The 17,757-nt window shown below is 39.5% G+C and overlaps 1 protein-coding gene and 1 long non-coding RNA gene across 2 annotated transcripts in view; both read left to right on the forward strand.

Moving 5' to 3' along the window:
* LOC306825397 (uncharacterized protein) overlaps positions 1-17,757 on the forward strand; it is a 141,368-nt gene that overhangs the window by 47,214 nt on the left and 76,397 nt on the right. The window lies entirely within an intron of this gene.
* On the forward strand, positions 5,954-7,837 carry LOC306825403. The gene is made up of 3 exons (XR_013779253.1): positions 5,954-6,346; positions 6,500-6,616; positions 7,565-7,837. It is a non-coding gene; the product is annotated as an uncharacterized lncRNA (long non-coding RNA).

Raw genomic sequence — 17,757 nt, forward strand, 5'->3', positions numbered from 1 at the left:
GGACATGTTTAGTATTTGTTGTTGCTCTCTTCTTCTGCTGCTGTGAATGAGGTGGAAACATATCTGCCGCCATGTTGGCAGTAAATAGTGCTGAAGCCACAATAAGTCACAGCCGTCTCACGTCTCTCAGATTTATAAATCACAGCAGCTGGAATATGATGGAGCAGGTTTCTGTGAGTTCAGATCAACAGCAGATCCTGATAATGATCAGATGTATTGAAAGTGATCTGAATCTGCACATGTTCAGACGTCTGTCAGCTCTTCATCAGTCTGAACATAAACCTCCTCCATGTTTGTCTCCACAGCCTGGCTCGCTCCGGTCACCACCTCAGGCTCCGCTAACAAAGGACTGACAGCCAGCCCATCTGTCTGTGTCACAGTAACTGGATTTCATCAATATAATCAGAGGGTCTGTTATGAGGGGACCTGTAGAGTCGTCTCTGCGTCACACACACACACACACACACCAGCTGGTTTGTATGTGCTGAGTAATGAACACAGAGTTCACTGCACCATTGGTCTTCAGTCTAACAGGAACAGGAGGTCGTCTGTGTGTGATTGGTCGGCTGTAATGACGACTGACGCTCCTCTTCAGCCTCGTGAGGATTGGCTCTGAGGAGCTGCAGTGAGACACGCTGACACCACTCGAGTGGCTGAATATATTTTATAAGAAGACAAATATCAAAGAAAACTTGAAATGTGTCTGAAGGCAGAAGGATGTGAAACCATGGATCTCCATCAGCAGCGTTCCCTCTGAGCAGCATGTGCACACTCAGCATTAACTGGACCATGAAGCAGAGGCTTCTCTAGAACCACATGCTGGATAGAAAGCGTCTAATTAGCTGTTCAATGAGCCCAGCTTTGACCCCAGAAGATCCCTCAGAGGAGGAGGTAATCCCTGCTGAAGCACTTTGAGGAATTATTCATCCAACCACCCGTCAAGCTTTGCACCACATGGATGCTATCCACCAAAGCGTCCGGAGAACTCTTCCACTCAAACTACAAACTCCTGAGAGTTCAGAGGAGCAGGAAGTCTGCGCACAGAGCATCAGGAGCGATGACCTGACCACGTCCTCGGGGGTTGTTAAAGATGCTCAACTAATTAGCAGCAAAGAAGAGGCTGGAAAGTCCTCAGACGACAGCGCTCTAAACACAGATGATCTTCTCTCCGGCAGGCCTCTCTGGAGTCAGAAGAGTCTCTGAGCCGTGACTCTGTGTGAAAATATTCCCAGGACTCCTCTGAATTTATCTCCCTGTAACCCACTGTCAACGTTTCTCTGACTTACCTAAAGTGTCCAAAAGTAATATGGACATTTATCAAATTTGACAACTGGAATCTGCACATGTACCGTGCACACTTTGTATGTTTCATATATGTGTGTTTTTGAAGTAGGCCTGTTTGAGACTCTCCCTGTAAGCACATGTACCTGCACCTGAACCCTGACCTGAATCAACCTGATTCACTGTTTTAAAGAAGAAGACGAGGAGACAATGTGATTTCTTCATCCATCATGACTGAAGAATATTTCTCTGTGGATGCATTGTGACGTGAGCTCTCTGTAGAGACGATAACACACAGTCTGCTCTGAAGCTGCACTTTGTCTCTGTTTTCCAGGCCGAGTTTGAAGCATAAAGTCTTCAAATATATTCTCTAAGATAGGAGCGCTGGAGCTGCATATTCTTCTGTTAGTCTGATTGAAATGAGAGAACCATGTGCCAGCTGAAACACTTTCCTTTCAGACGTCAAAGAATCAAATGAAACATCCTTTAAAAAGAAATATATTGTGCTTTTAGTGTTAATAATACAGAATTATAACTACAGTGGCTGGGAAGTCAAAAATAATAAAAACTTACAAAGCTGGAGAGAGATTTAGATTTTTATAAAACAAATGTACAAGTGGCAGAACACCTTCAAGAAACAAATTTACAAATAAATAAAATCTTGTCAGACACGAGACGCACCAAGCATCAACCTCCAATGCTGAAGTGCTAAATCCTGCAGTTCCTTTAGTGTCCACTAGGGTCAAATGACAAACAGAATTTGAATTCTAAAATGATTTAGCACATTTTTAACATCTACTGAATATGAGAGATTTATTTATTTTAAAATTCTCCTTCTGTTGCCTCACACCTGCTGAAATCAGCACCTCACTATGTGGTCGAAGGCACAGAACACTGAGGTGCAGGAAGGCTAATACATCTACTACGATCAGGTTACACTCCAACAGGCCGACATGGTCACAACACTGTTTGCTCTCATTCACACACCTGGCTGTGATCACCTGTAGTCTTGGCTTTCAGCACATTAAGTTAAAGCTCCATATAGTGTTCAGGAGAGGAATTACACACTTACACAAAGGAAGACAGAAAGACAACAACTAAAGAGGGTTTAGTGGTTGTCATGGTGATGGTGTTATAAAGGTGGGATAAGTTGGAGGTGACCCGGCCAGGGCTGAATGTGAATCTGGCTCCAGCAGAGTCATCGGGCTGCACATGATGCAGCTAAGCTTGGCTGCTGTTTGGAGAAAGCTTTCAATATTTGTCCAGCAGGTGGCGCTGCTGCTTTAAAATGAGCTAAGTCTCAAACACATCATACTTTCAAATCCAATCGATGGGGATGATCTCAAAATCTGAAACTTTATGCAAAGGTAATTATCATATTGATATCAAACAGCTGTGACATAGATCACAGGTTAGTGTTCATCTTTATTTAATTTAATTTTCAGAGAGGAATCTCCTTCAGGAGTTTACACTTCTGTAGGATCTCCTTCACACACCTTCATCTTCTTCTATTATTTATTCACAGATTAAAAAGAATTACAATTCCATTAATCCAAAGTCTGTGACCTGGTGACCAGCTGCCTGAAGAACCACAACATGTTTTAGTTCCTCCATTTCCCTCATACTAAGCAATATTTATATTTCTGCTACAGTTTAGTTCATATTGTGTGATATTTACATTTTATATTTCAGCAATATCTATCCATAGTTTACTATGCTGCTACCTGTAAATAACTTTACTATACAGAGCCCATTTTACCTTCATTAGAGTTACTTTTTTATATTCCTCTTCTGTGATTTCTTTTTAGCTGTGTGCAATTTAAGATGAAGCCAAATTATGTATTGACAATAGAGACACTCTATTCTATTATTTTCTGGTAATAGAAACACTAACCTCTAATCACTGAACACATGAACACAATGAGACTAAAGGCTAGGCTATAGAAAGCATTGAAGATGGTGATACTGTTGTTATGTAGGACTGTCTGTATGTATGTAAGACTCCTGCTTCTTCATTAATCTCTATATAAACCTGCAAACATCTTTGTCATCGACTCAAACTGACAGATGTCTCATCTTTGTCACTTTGTTGTGAAATTAATAAAAACTCTGGAGAAGTTGTTTTTATTCCGACGCTGACTGTTGGTCTTGAACTCATCAACACAAACAAGACGTGTCCTGCGCATGCGCCGCACCTTTTGACGCAGCTGTTACCTTTTGAATCCAGAAGAATCGACAGAAATCAAGAAGGAAGAAAGAAAACAACTTTACATTTTTCTGTGAGAGAATACAGGGAGACTGATGTGTGAGTAAGCTGGGGTTTGTTTTAATCTAAAGTAAATTCAGTTTAAGTCCAAAACCGGAGTTAAGACTGTTCCTAGCTAGCAGCAACCAGACCAGTGTTTGAGTTTAACACAGTGACCTCCTATCAGCTCTCTTTCAGTCAAGTGTGTGCAGTGCATGTGTGGTAGTCAACAGCTACTGGAAACAGAAGATATCATATACTTATTGGATGTATCTTTAATGGAAAAACTGTAAAAACAGACTCGCTGACTGGAAGACAGCCCTTATCACGGTCACACTTCAAACCTAAACACCGACATCTTCAGTAAAGATGACTGAGTTAAATAACTGCATTCCTGTCGGTCCACTAACTCACCTGCCTTTCTGCACACTCTTGACCTGTTCACTCATTACACATAACCACATGAAAACGGTTACTGAGGACAATGTGCTGCTGAGATTGTATTTTCTCCGACGCTCATGAACTCATGAATTGGACACGATATTTGGCGGCAAGCGCGAGCGCTTTTTGTCTTCATCCACTTTAAACCGATAAGTGATGGTTGGCAAAAAGAAGGAAAAATGACACAAGAACTGAATATTTTTAAACTTTTCAGCGAGACAAGGACAGGAGAAACGCGTGAGTACTCTGAGATTTTATTATATTAATATTTATGAACGTTTAAACTTTAAAGGACTGGTTTTAATTTGAGCTAGCTAGCATGATGACACAGCTAATATTAGCATTAACCCTCTTGGGATTACTTCAAAACATGTTTTACTGATCTTTTTGTCATTTTGGATGCTCTGGCATTCATTTTTCACAAAGTTGTGTATTTCGACTCAATTTTTATAAATGTAAATGATTAATCTCTATATAAACCTGTAAACATCTTTGTAACAGACTCAAACTGACAGATATCCCAGCTCTGTCACTTTTTGTGCCTTGACTAAAAACACTGTAGAAGTTGTTTTATTACGATGCTTAATGCTGCACTTGAACTCATCAACATGAACGAGAGGTCTCACTGACTTTATTGTCACAAAGAAATGATGTTTCAGTCTACCAATCTGTAGACCAGACTTAAAATTTGTAGATTTTTCCATTTTATATGATATTGCACCATTTTTTCAATTTTAGCCCAGCAGCACTAACACATGCAATTTTACTAGTAACCACTAAGGGCAGTGTTGAAGCTCCTATAGCCCATAATAATGAACAAGTTCAAATAAAATGATGTGAATGTAGACATGGTTGTCACAGAGTGATGTATGTGTAAAGAGAATTTAGTGGTGTGGTTAGAGGTGTGTGCGACTGTGTGCACATGTCCACGAATACAGAAAAAAAAACCTTGGATATTCTTTGAAGTGTATTTGTTTTGTGTGTGTGTGTGTGTAAAAACTGTTTTTGTAGATCGGTACATATAAAGGAAGAATGCATCAAAGATGCACCTACAGAGACTGCTGTGAAAATTTGTTTTGAAAACATATGGAGCTAGAACAGTCTCATAATGAATAAATGCACACAGAAATAAATGAATGCACAAGAAATGACTCACAAATGTATTTGGGAGTTGTTTATAAATGTGACTCAATACACAAATGCATTTTCAATGCACACACAAATGGGCTTAAATCCATGTATAAATACAAAAAAAAACGACGTATGATTCACAAATATACAAATTGAAAATACATTTTTGGAAGTTGTTACATTTATACATGAATTGTCAAACACACATTTGTCTCTGTGCTTTTAATTTGTAAACCTCCCTGCATGTGTGTGGAGTCCTGAGACTCATCTGGCGCCACTCCGAATCCACAAATGCATTTTTTCTAAAAGGGGGTCGTCTGCAGCCAATCAGATGTCTCCCTCCTTTACAGCCAATCACAAGATCCTCCCTGCGAGACGGGAAAAAAACTTTGCTATAATATATGTATAGGGTTAGGGTAGTGTCTATGGTTTTTCCCATGTATATCTATGGTTTTTGTTAGATGTAAACTGCAGCCTGTCACTTTAAAGTGCTGCTGTGACGTTGTTTGTTGTGGTGCGGTTTGTATTCAAAGAGTGTATTTTTTTTCCAGAGACAAGACTTTTTGTGCCTTGACTAAAAACACTGTAGAAGTTGTTTTATTACGATGCTTAATGCTGTACTTGAACTCATCAACATGAACGAGCGGTCAGATGGTTAAAGTTGATTTTGTTTGCAATAAGTTGTTTCAAATAAGTGGATTTCAGTTTAAAAATATTCATAAATATTTTTCGTGTTATCTGCATTTCTTTAAAATAATAAAGTTTTGCACTTTCATTTGAAGAAATATCCCAGCTCTGATTGAGTATATTAAAGTAGAGACCATGTCAATGAACTATGAGGGCAAAATGCTAAAACAAAGTAATCGTTCATTTATCGTAATCCAGGTAAAATGTAGTGTTCACTGAGATCATTTTTGTCTACTGTTCTTCTTTTAATGTTTCTAAAATCTAATACATTTTTAAAAACTTAACTTACACTATAACATATGACCCGTTTCTTAAAAACATCATACCTAAATGTATTTTAAAAGACTGAAATACTTCCTGTTTGCGGCCACATGAACAACTTTAACACTGACTTCTTTTCTCTTAGACGCTGCACAGGGATTTAACGGCTGTGTATTTATTTTACACCATGATGATTCTGATCCATGGATCACATGTGGCTTGATACCATGGGGGGTGATCTGATCATGGATCATCTGGAAACTGTTTCATCACCAGTCTGACATCCACAACATGCTGAAGGTAGGTGATCCCAACTTACTCTGTTAAGTTTGCTGACTTACTATCCAAACCTAGTTAGCTTAATGCATTTTACTGTGAGGTCAGCAGAGAGGTCATGAAGAAACCTGAACTGATGATGGTCAATTATTAACTGTCATTCCTTGTAATAACAAGGGGAGGAGAAGAGACTCTGAGCTGATATGGGTTTCTAATAAAACAATAAAACTGAAAGAGTTCCTGACAGTCTGAGCTCAGACTCTATTTTGAGTGGACCGAGCAGAAGGACACAGGGTGAGTTTAATTTAACATTATCCTGACTTTACTGTTCTAACCTCAGGTTCATGCTGAGTAATAATTTAAACTGATCAGAGACAGTACAGGATCAGCTCTGTGAACGTGGAGTACTTCCTCTTTTCTCAGCTTTTAGTCAAGAAGTAAGGTCAAGTAAAAGTTGTGTAGCTAAAAATCTGAATCGTCCTGAATCAGACTTGTTTGTCAGGACTCCTGCGGTCGACGCTCTCAGTCTGTGTTGCTGGTTTTCTCTCAGATTAAATAAAGTCCAGAGGACGACAGTGCTTATGTTCCACATTCATGTTAGATATTCTCCACCTCCTCAAAGTAGTTATAATAAATAATGGATCTTCATAAAATGTTATCAGTAACTAACGTCTCAATAAAACATCTATCTGACCAAAGGTGGTTTTATGACATGATTTGATCCTTACAGGCATCAAGGACTTTGTTTTATATCCTTCTAGAAATAAAACTGTTGGTCCAAAGGTCATAACTGCTGTTAAATATTAACATACTGTTTTAATGTTTGAAGTTTAAAATTCAAAACCTCGATATTATCAGACACACAGGAAGGATAAATGTTTGAACTAAATGTGTATCAAACCCTAAAAACAGACCAGGGTCAAATACCAAGCAGGGAGTCAGATCAGAAGGACAAATCAGGTTAAGATCAAAACAAAGTGCAGTGATGTGTTTGATCAGGTACTAAGGCAGACAGGAAGAGAGGCAGAGTCACATAAAGGTTCACATTAGGGGGCGCTAGTAGCCAAGTGGTTGGTGTCATTTCCTGCTCTCTCTCTCTCTACCTGATTTATGAATCTATCTCTACTATTAAATCATTGATAAAAGGACCACAGTAGGTATTAAAATATGGAGGCTTGACCATCTCTATTTAACATAACCTTCCTGTTTGTGTCTTACCTGTATGTCTTTTCTTGTCCTCAGGTCGATGTACCATGAACGTCATTGATTGTCCTGAGCAAACTGGAGATCAGAAGATGAACGATGGAGGAGACAAAGAGGAGCACAGAGCAGAGTCTCCTCTGTCCAGCTGTCTCTCCATGAAGAGTGACTGGTCTAAAGGTCTTTCTCCAAACTTCAGTAATGAACCAGGACCCTCAGATCAGAAGATGAGTGATGGAGGAGACAAAGAGGAGGACAGAGCAGAGTCTCCTCTGTCCAGCTGTCTCTCTATGAAGAGTGACATGTCTAAAGGTCGTCCTCTAAACTTCAGTAATGAACCAGGACCCTCAGATCAGAAGTAAGAAAACTTCTTTAAATCCCCAAAATGTCAAACTACAGAAATGTGCTTGTTATTAAGAACAAGAGTTGAAACAATAGAATAATTTAATAGACATTTGATGCATGTTTGTGAAACAGTGATTTTATTTACACCACTGACTTTAGTCAAGAAAATATTGTATCACTTCCCAAGAGACTCAACAGCATTATCAATAAACTCAAACATGTTAATTTTCAGGTTTTGTGCAGAACCAGGTTTGAATCCCCATCAATGGTTTTAATCTCATCTTATCTTTTTTAGTCAAAATCTTTTTTTTTGATTGAAAGTCAAACATGGTGTACATGAAATAAAAATTCAATAAGTCAATAAAAAATAAAGGAAGTTAGCGCAGTCAACAGCTCTGTGTACCACTTTGAACTGGATGAGGAAGTGGCGAGCACATAGAGACGATGAGTTATTGCGCTTAAGTATAGAGCCCCAAGTGTCTTCCGTTAAAGACAGACCCAAGTCTTCCTCCCATGATCTTTTAAGTTTGTCTGTAGTGTCCAACTTTAGGTCTGCCACCATGTTATAGAGGACTGAAATTAGTCTTTTCCTAGAGGGTTTCAGGGACAGGACTGAGTCAACAAAGGATGTTTCTGAGGACGAGGGAAGACGGGGAAACTTTGAAATGAGAAATTGTCTTGCTTGTAGGTACCTAAAGAAGATTTAGGTAGATTAAACTTTTTGCTCAACTGCTCAAATGATGCTAATGCCTTATCAATGAATAGATCTTTAAAGTGTATAATACCCTTCCTGTGCCAATCACGAAAAACAGGGTCATGCATTGATGGTTCAAAAAGATGGTTTGAGTCAACAGGGCTTAAAAGAGAAAAACTGTTAAGGCCAAAGAATTTCCTGAATTGAGCCCATATTCTTAAAGAGTGTTTAACCACTGGGTTATTAATGGATTGGAGCGGAGGGAGAGGAAGAGACGATCCCAGCAGCGCAGAAACAGACACCTTTTTGTTGGAATTTAACTCCATACCCACCCAGTTAGGGCAGTTAGGCTGGTTGAGAAAAACAGACCAAAATGAGAAGCAACGCAGATTAACAGCCCAATAATAGAAACGAAGATTTGGGAGCGCCAAACCACCACTGACTTTGGTTTTCTGAAGAAAGGTCTTATTGAGGCGAGGATGTTTACCCTGCTATAGATATGATGAAATAATTGAATCAAGCCTGATAAAAACCGCACTAGGGACAAAGATCGGTAAAGCCTGAAATAAGTACAACATTTTTTGTTGGATGTTCATTTTCACGACATTAATACGACCCACGAGAGATAAGGACAGAGGAGACCACTGGGAGAGTTTCAGTTTAGTTTGGTCCAGCAGTTTGACATAATTCTCCTTCAATAAGTCTTTATATTTACGAGTGACTGAAATACCCAGATAAGAGAATTTGCTATTTTCAACTTTCAAAGGGAGCTTGCTAAAGTCTAATGAGCGTGCTTCATTGTTGATGGGGAAGATTTAACTTTTATGGAAGTTTAGTTCATATCCAGAGTGTTGACCGAACTGATCAAGCAGTGATAAGACATTGGGCAGAGAGGTCGTCGGGTCCGAGATGAACAGCAGGAGGTCATCGGCGTAAAGAGACCTTGTGTTCTCTGCCCTTCCTCTCAACACCTGATATGCCCTTACAACTGTGGAGGGCCATGGCTAGAGTTTCAAGAGCTAAATCGAATAGCATTGGGCTTAGAGGGCAGCCCTGGCGAGTTCCCCGATGTAGATGAAATGGTTGAAGCAGAGGGATTAGAGTATAGCAACTTTATCCATGAAGTAAACATTGGACCAAAGCCGAATTCATCTAAGGTACTAAATAAGAACTTCCATTCGACGCGGTCGAATGCTTTTTCAGCATCCATGGAGACCACACACTCAGGGGTCTCCCCGGAGCTCGTATAGATAATATTAAACAAACGCCGCATGTTAAAACAAGATTGTCTGTTTTTAATAAAACCAGTTTGGTCCTCTGAAATAATAGTGGGAACCATAGATTTAGGTAGCCTGCCGCGAAACCGCTTTTTGCACGGCCTATTTAAAAAAAACACGACCTTGAAATTATTGCACGGCTTGACCGAGGCCATGCAAATATCTACATTTAATAGACGTGCTTACTACACGGGTTTCTATACGGAGCGCTAAATATCTGATTAGGCTACATTCTAATTCTGGCAAAGAATATGTTTGCCTAATACCGGTACTGAAAAGCTTAAACCCGATCCCGTTTGCGTTTCTAGTTTCTACAGCTTTATTACAAGAACTCAATCCAGCTTTGTTTCATAGAAGCTGTGTTACAGTCAATGCTTTAAACACGGCGGAGTTTTGTTTACCGACGTATCACGGGAAGTGACGATTCTTTCTACCAATCAGAGGACTGCAGTGTTTAGCTCCACCTTTTCGGGTCGGCTCCACATTCACATGCTGAGAGATGATTGACTTATTAAGGTCTAGGGATCTATTATTGCTGGATGACACATGTAATATTATAAGTTTATTTATGTGTGTGTTTGTTTTTTAAAGAAAGTGCAGATAGAAGCAGTGGGCCAACAAATGGGTTAGACAACATGAACCAAGTGAGTTACAGTCAGATGAAGAGGTGTGTCAGGGCAGGGGCTGTACAGTAAATCAACATTATCAAGCTTGGGAAAACTAAAATGTGTAACAATGCATCTTATTGAACAGAATGCACCATTTAGAGACTTATTCAGTTTTCTTCAAAACCAGTGTGTTAGGGAGCACATAACCTCCGCTCCGCCATGCCACGCCGCCATGAGTGACACTGAAAAAAAATTTCACCCCCTGTATTTTTTTTTGCACCCCGTTTTCCCATTTCTGCCTAAATCACTGGTGGGAAGTATGTTTTCTCATCTGCGAGCTAAGATCTTGGCTAGGACTTTATTATCTGTATTCAAAAGAGAGATGGGTCTATAGGAGGCGCAGTCCAGCGGGTCCTTTCCTGTCTTAGCTATGAGCTTTATACAAGCCTCATTAAATGATGGTGGGAGAGAGCCCTTTGAGTGTGATTCAGACAAAACTGCACATAACTGCGGAGAAAGTAAAGATGAGAATTTCTGGAAAAAGTCAACCGGAAAGCCATCAGGGCCAGGACATTTTCCAGACTGCATTGAAGAGATGGCTGAGACAATTTCTGATTGGGTTATGGGCTCTTCCAATCTCTTTCTATAGTCTGGAGAGAGTTTGGGAATTGAAAGATTTCTTAGGAAGTCGATGGTAGCGTTGTGATCAACACAAGACTCTGTGGTGTAGAGCTGTGAGTAGAAGTCTCTGAAAGCTTCATTTATTTTTAAATGCTCCAAAGTTGTGAGACCATTGGGCATCCGTATCTCAGGTATACTTTGTTTAACTCTGCTACCTTTGAGTTGGTTGGCGAGTAGTTTTTCAGGCTTGTCACCATGTAGGTAAAACATGGACTTATTTTTTAGAAGTAGATTTTCAGTAGAATGAGTTGTGAGATCTAATTTGGTTTGAAGTTCTACAGATGTTTTATAGAGGTCTGAATTTTTACTTTGGGCATAATGTTTGTCGGTGTCTTTAATTTGGTCAGCCAGCTCATCGCGCTCTCTACAGGACCTTCGTTTCAATTGTGCAGTGTATGATATGATCTGTCCCCTGAGATATGCTTTAAGCACGTCCCACACTATTAAGCTAGACATGTCAGGGGAGTTGTTAGTAATAAGAAAAAAGACAATTTCTTCCTCCATAAATTTTACAAATTTATCGTCCGACAGTGAAGTTGTATTCAGTTGCCAATGCCTGCTTTTCTGTGGGACTCCAGGCAGGGATACTGTCAGAGTGACGGGAGCATGGTCAGAGATAATTATACCTTCATAAGCACAGGAATGGACAAGCGGGAGAAGCTGGATATCGAGAAGAAAATTGTCAATCCTGGTGTAAGTGTGATGGACATGCGAAAAGAAAGAATAATCTCTATCGTTGGGGTGTAGGGAGCGCCACACGTCACGGACTCCATAGTTAGAGAGGAATGTCTGGATAGTAGAGGCTGATTTACTCGGTATAATAATGTTGGAAGAGGATCTATCTAAAACTGGGTCAAAACAACAGTTTAAATCTCCTCCGAATATGACAGAGTATGTGTTCAGGTCCGGGAGTAATGAAAAAAGTTTCTCAAAAAAGGACGCATCATACGAATTGGGGGCATAGACATTTACAAAAACGACGATAAAATTAGATATTTTCATTAATCAGTATCGAGACCCCTCTGGCTTTGGCTTGAAAACCTCTGCCCCCTCCAGCACCGCAAAAGTCGATCGCTATCGGATTTGCGAATGTGAGTTTCCTGTAGGAATGCTATTTCTGTCTTAAGCTGTTTGAGGTGTGGGAAGACCTTTCTTCTTTTAATAGGATGGTTAAGATGCCTGTCCATATAGCTCGACGAAGAGGGATGAAGTGTAAAAAAAGGTAGACCATAGAATAGTCCTATGCTAAAGCTGAAAAAGGTGTAAACTGGTTTTGTGTGGATAGCTAAAATATTGCTGGCAGCGACTATACCCCTTACCTCCCTCCCCACCCCAAAAAAGAAGGCTGCTAAAAAAAAAAGCAGCGAGCTCTTAAAAACCATTGTCAACTACACTAAAATAAATCAGGAAGTTCGGAGCGACTTGGAGAGATGGTCTGCTTTTATTTTAGACTTTAGCTCAAGGATAGAAATAATTAAGATAAATGTTCTACCGAGACTCTTATACTTATACGTTTCAGTCTCTGCCAGTTAAGATTCCAGCAAAGCAATTTACTGAATGGGACAGGTGGATATCAAGATTCATATGGGGAGGAAAGAAACCTAGGACCAGATACAAAACTCTGCAGCTCCCTAAAGACATGGGAGGACTGGCTCTGCCAAGCCTTGAGGAGTACTTCTACGCTGCACAAATCAGACCCTTGATATGTTGGTGTAACAATGAATATTTCTCAAGATGGAAAAGTATAGAAATAGGGCAGGCGGACGTTGAATTGCGAAACTTGATAGCATATAAAGGCCTACTGGGAAAAATAGGTAACCAATTGAATGCAATAACCAAAAACACAATTGAAACATGGAATACCGTTGTTGAAAGGTATAAACTGGAGAAAGAGATAAGAATTTTGAGTTGGTTTGCATTTGATGATAGATTTATACCTGGGGTAAATGATAAAGGGTTTAAACAATGGGCAAGAAAAGGGATCACAGCAATGTGTACAATGGTTGAACGGGGTAGGATGCAGAGTTTTGAGAAGTTGAGGGATAAATTTGGATTAGATAAACATGAACAATATTGCTACCTACAAATAAAGGATTATTATGAGAAAGAGATTAAAACTGATACTGATAATGAAGTTGTTGAGGTATTTCGGAGAGCTTATGAAGGTAAAAAATGCAGAGTAATCTCAGTCCTTTATAAAAGTTTGATGTCATGTAGAAAATCTTCCTCCCTTTATATCAAAGAAAAATGGGAAAAGGAACTAAAAGAACAAATAACAGAGGAAGTGTGGTTTAATATTTGTAAAACGCAGTGCACGTCCACTAGCTCCAGGATCTGGAGGGAATTTAACTGGAAGAATGTGGTCAGATTTTTTATAACTCCAAAGATTAAGAAAAGGTTAGTGTCTACTCAACAGCCATGCTGGAGAGCATGTGGCCACATGGATGCTGACCACACACACATATTTTGGTCCTGCCAAAAGATAAAAGGATACTGGGACAAAATGTGGAGGGGTTTACAAAAAAATAATAGGATATGAGATACCAAAAACATGTAAGATACTTTATTTGGGATTTTTTTTTTTTTTTTTTTAACTTTTTTTATTGTTTTTTTATAAGTGCAGAACATAAAATACAAGACATACATAATGGGTATGCAAAAATGTAAAGTAAATAAGAGTGATTAAAGGCTGCTATAGCATTGACAATTATACAAATGGAAAAACTAACAATCGGAAAGTAAATTTTAAGAATAATAAAAATAAAATAAACAACAAAAAGAAAACAAACAAGAAAAAACAAACAAACAAGCATCAGCAGGTTTGAGACAGCTCTATAACATAAATGTTGTCTAAGATGCCGTTCTGGAGGGTTCAAGCGCAATGCGAGGCGGCGTGAGGGGGGGATCTATTGGAGGTGGTCTGCCATTTATCCAAGAGAGGCTTCCATGTTTTCATAAAAGCATTTTCTCTGTTAGCCAGTTTGTAGCGTAATCTCTCCAGGTGCAAAATATTCCCCAATTCTCTGAGCCATTGTTGGAATGAAGGACCTGCTTCCGATTTCCATATTTGTAAGATAAGGCGTTTAGCCAACAATGTGCATAAGGAGATTGCTTGGCCTAAATATTTATCAACGCATGGGTTTGAGTCTACTGAACCGAAGATAGCAAGAAATGGGTCTGGGGTAATAATTTTGTTAAATGCCTTTGATATGTAGTCAAACACAAGGGTCCAGAAGGAGGCTAATTTAGGACAGGACCAAAACTGGTGGGCAAGTGTTCCGGTGTATTGTTTGCATTTGTCGCATAGCGGGGAAGTGTTAGGGTATATGGCATGGAGTCTTGCTTTGGGGTAGTGTAGTCTGTGTACCACTTTGAATTGTATCAAGGTGTGTCTAGCGTTAACGGAGCTGAGGTGTATGTTCGAAAGGGTCCTCTCCCATAACTCTGCTGAGATTGCAGCATTCAGTTCAAGTTCCCATTGAGTTTTCAGTTTGTTATCAGGCAATTTTACATGGGATTGTAGAACATGATAAAAAAAAGGAAACTGATCCTTTTGCCCCGGGTTCATGTTTGAGAATGCTGTCCAGCATGGCATGTGCAGGTTTGTACTTATAATTTGTGCAATGGGTTCTCAAAAAATTTCTGATTTGCAGGTATCTGTAGAAATGTGTTGCTGATACGCCGTGCAGCTCTTGAAGTTGTTGAAAAGACATAAATTTGCCACCATGGTATAAATCTTTAATAGTAACAATGTTTTTGTCCTTCCACTTAAGAAAGGTTGGGTCTGTCAGGGCTGGAGAGAAGGCATGATTATGGCAAATTGGGCTATCTGTGTATACCTTGGGTAGGTTGAGAAATGCCTGCACATGTTTCCAAATTTTAAGAGAATGGAGAACAACTGGGTTTTTTATATGTACTGGTATTTTGATCTTATCTGGGTTATTCAAAAGTGCTGGAAGAGAGGTTCTACCACATGAAGCTAGTTCCAATTGGAGCCATGAGGGTCTACTCGCTTGTGGGTCGTTTGCAGACAAACAGTTGCGCCAAAAGGATAGCACATTCAAGTTGGCTGCCCAATAATAAAATTTAAACTGAGGTAGGATGAAGCCTCCTTCTCGTTTATATTTACACAGGTGGTTTTTGGAAATTCTGGCTATTTTGTTATTCCACAAGAAGGGTGTGACAATAGAGTCCAGCATTTTGAAATAAAAGAGGGGGATACATACTGGGATGCACTGAAAGACATATAAGAGTCTTGGGAGAAATACCATCTTTATGGCATTAATACGGCCAACCATAGAGATAGGGAGTGTATTCCAAAATTCGATGTTACGTTTCAATTGTGTAATCTTACATTCCCAATTGGTCTTCAAGAGCTATTATGCCGAGGTATTTAAGCTGTTCACTTTCTAATTTAAAAGGCGTGGAGCGCAGGAAGTCAAGGTCTACTTTTTCAGATATTGGCATCAGTTCACTCTTTCTGAAGTTTATTTTGTATCCTGAAAATGTTCCGAACGTTTCAATTAATTGTAATAACGGAGGAATTGAAGATTTTGGGTGAGACAAAAATAAAATTACGTCATCTGCAAAAAGAGATAAGGAATGCGATGTGTTATGAACCTGAATTGGAGCAATATCACGACTGGCTCTGATTTGACAGGCTAGTGCTTCAATTGACATATTGAAGAGGTATGGGGAGCAAGAGCAGCCCTGACGGACACCTCTCTGGAGCTGGAATGGTTTTGACAACTCTCCATTTGTAATTATGGAAGCTTGAGGATAAATAATACTTATCCAATGGATAATTTTTTTACCGAAGCCAAAGTGTTGTAGGGTGGAAAGCATATACTTCCATTCTATGTGGTCGAAAGCCTTTTCTGCGTCCAGGGCAATTACTACTGATTCCTCTTCGGGTTTATGGTACATAATGTTAAAGAGGCGGCGCAGGTTGGAGTATATGTGTCGACCAGGAGTAAATCCTGTTTGGTCCGGATGTATAATTGAGGCCATGTGTCTGGAAAGCCGGTTTGCAAGCACCTTACTAAGTATCTTCATCTCCATTTGTAGCAAGGAGATTGGGCGGTATGAGGACATTTCCAGTGAGTCTCTGTCTTTTTTTAAAATAAGTGTAATATTGGCATTGTATAATGAGGGGGGTAGTTGAGATGTTTCTTTTGAGTGATTGAACATGCGCAGAAGTAGTGGAGCAACAGTAGATAAGCAGGTCTTATAGAACTGAATGACAAATCCGTCAGGGCCGGCAGCTTTGTTATTTGGAAATTGGGATATGGCAGTTTTAACTTCATTTAAGGTAATCTCAGCATCCAACATCTTAACTGCTTCTTCGTTTAATGTGGGAAGGTGGCTGTTTTCTAGAAATTGATTCATGGTTTGGGTGTCAGTGGGTTTGCTTTTGGACTGGTACAAATCTTCATAAAATTGTGCAAAGCACTCGTTAATTTCAGCCGGATCTGTTGTAAGTTTGCCATTCTTGTTTTTGATCTTATGGATGGCTCGGCTTGCTTGAGACTGACGCAGCTGTCTCGCTAATAATCTGTGAGGTTTGTCTCCCAATTCGAAATATTGCTGTTGAGTTTTGAAAAGCATTACGCCAACTCGATGGGATAGGATGGTGTTATATTCAAATCTTAATTTAGTAATTGACTCGAGTGTGGCATCACTCTGGTTGGATTTATACAAATTTTCTAAAGTAAATATTTTGCGCTCTATTTCTTTAAGTCGATTGTTTTCTTTTCTCTTCTTATTGACTTCGTAGGATATAATATGGCCCCTCATGACAACTTTTAAGGATTCCCACAAAACAGAGTCGTTTACCTCACCAGTATCGTTTTCTGCGAGGAAGTGGGAAATGTGTATTTTTAAGTATTCAGTAAACTCCCTATCAGATAGCAGTGTGGGATCGAGACGCCATTGCCGACACTGCGTTTTCTGCCCTTCGACTTTTAATACCAAAGCTAGAACTGAGTGGTCTGAAATTAAGGCGGGCTGATATGTTACTTTTTCCACATAAGATAACAATTTGGAATCTAACAGAAAATAGTCAATACGGGAATAAGATTTATGGACTGGGGAGAAGAAGGAATAGTCTCTGTCTTTAGGGTGAGTGAGTCGCCATACGTCAACAAAATTTAGATTATTCATTAGCGTGTTCAGGAGGATACTTGAGTTTGACTTCTGGAGAGATTTTGATTGTTGTTTATCTAGGAGTGGGTCGAGTGTGCAGTTGAAGTCCCCGCCAATGATCACATTAGTGTCTGTGAGATTCGGGATAGCATTAAAGACCTTCTGGAAGAACTGGGGGTCATCGAAATTAGGTGCATAAATATTTACAAAAGTAACAGGTAAAGAATGTAATTTGCCGGAAACTATCAGAAACCTGCCGTTGGGGTCGCAAATGGTAGAAGAGTATGTGAATGGGATGTTTTTTTCTGAATAGGATTGCAACCCCTCTAGCTTTGGTATTAAAATTGGCTTGATATATTTGGTCTATCCAGCTGACTCTAAGTCTGCCTTTAGCATTCTGTTTAATGTGTGTTTCTTGTAAAAACACAATATCTGCGGATAGTGACTTAAGGTGTGAGAACACTTTGGCTCTCTTATTAACATGAC

This window comes from Symphodus melops, assembly GCF_947650265.1.
Source record: "Symphodus melops genome assembly, chromosome: 6".
NCBI classification, from domain to species: domain Eukaryota; kingdom Metazoa; phylum Chordata; class Actinopteri; order Labriformes; family Labridae; genus Symphodus; species Symphodus melops.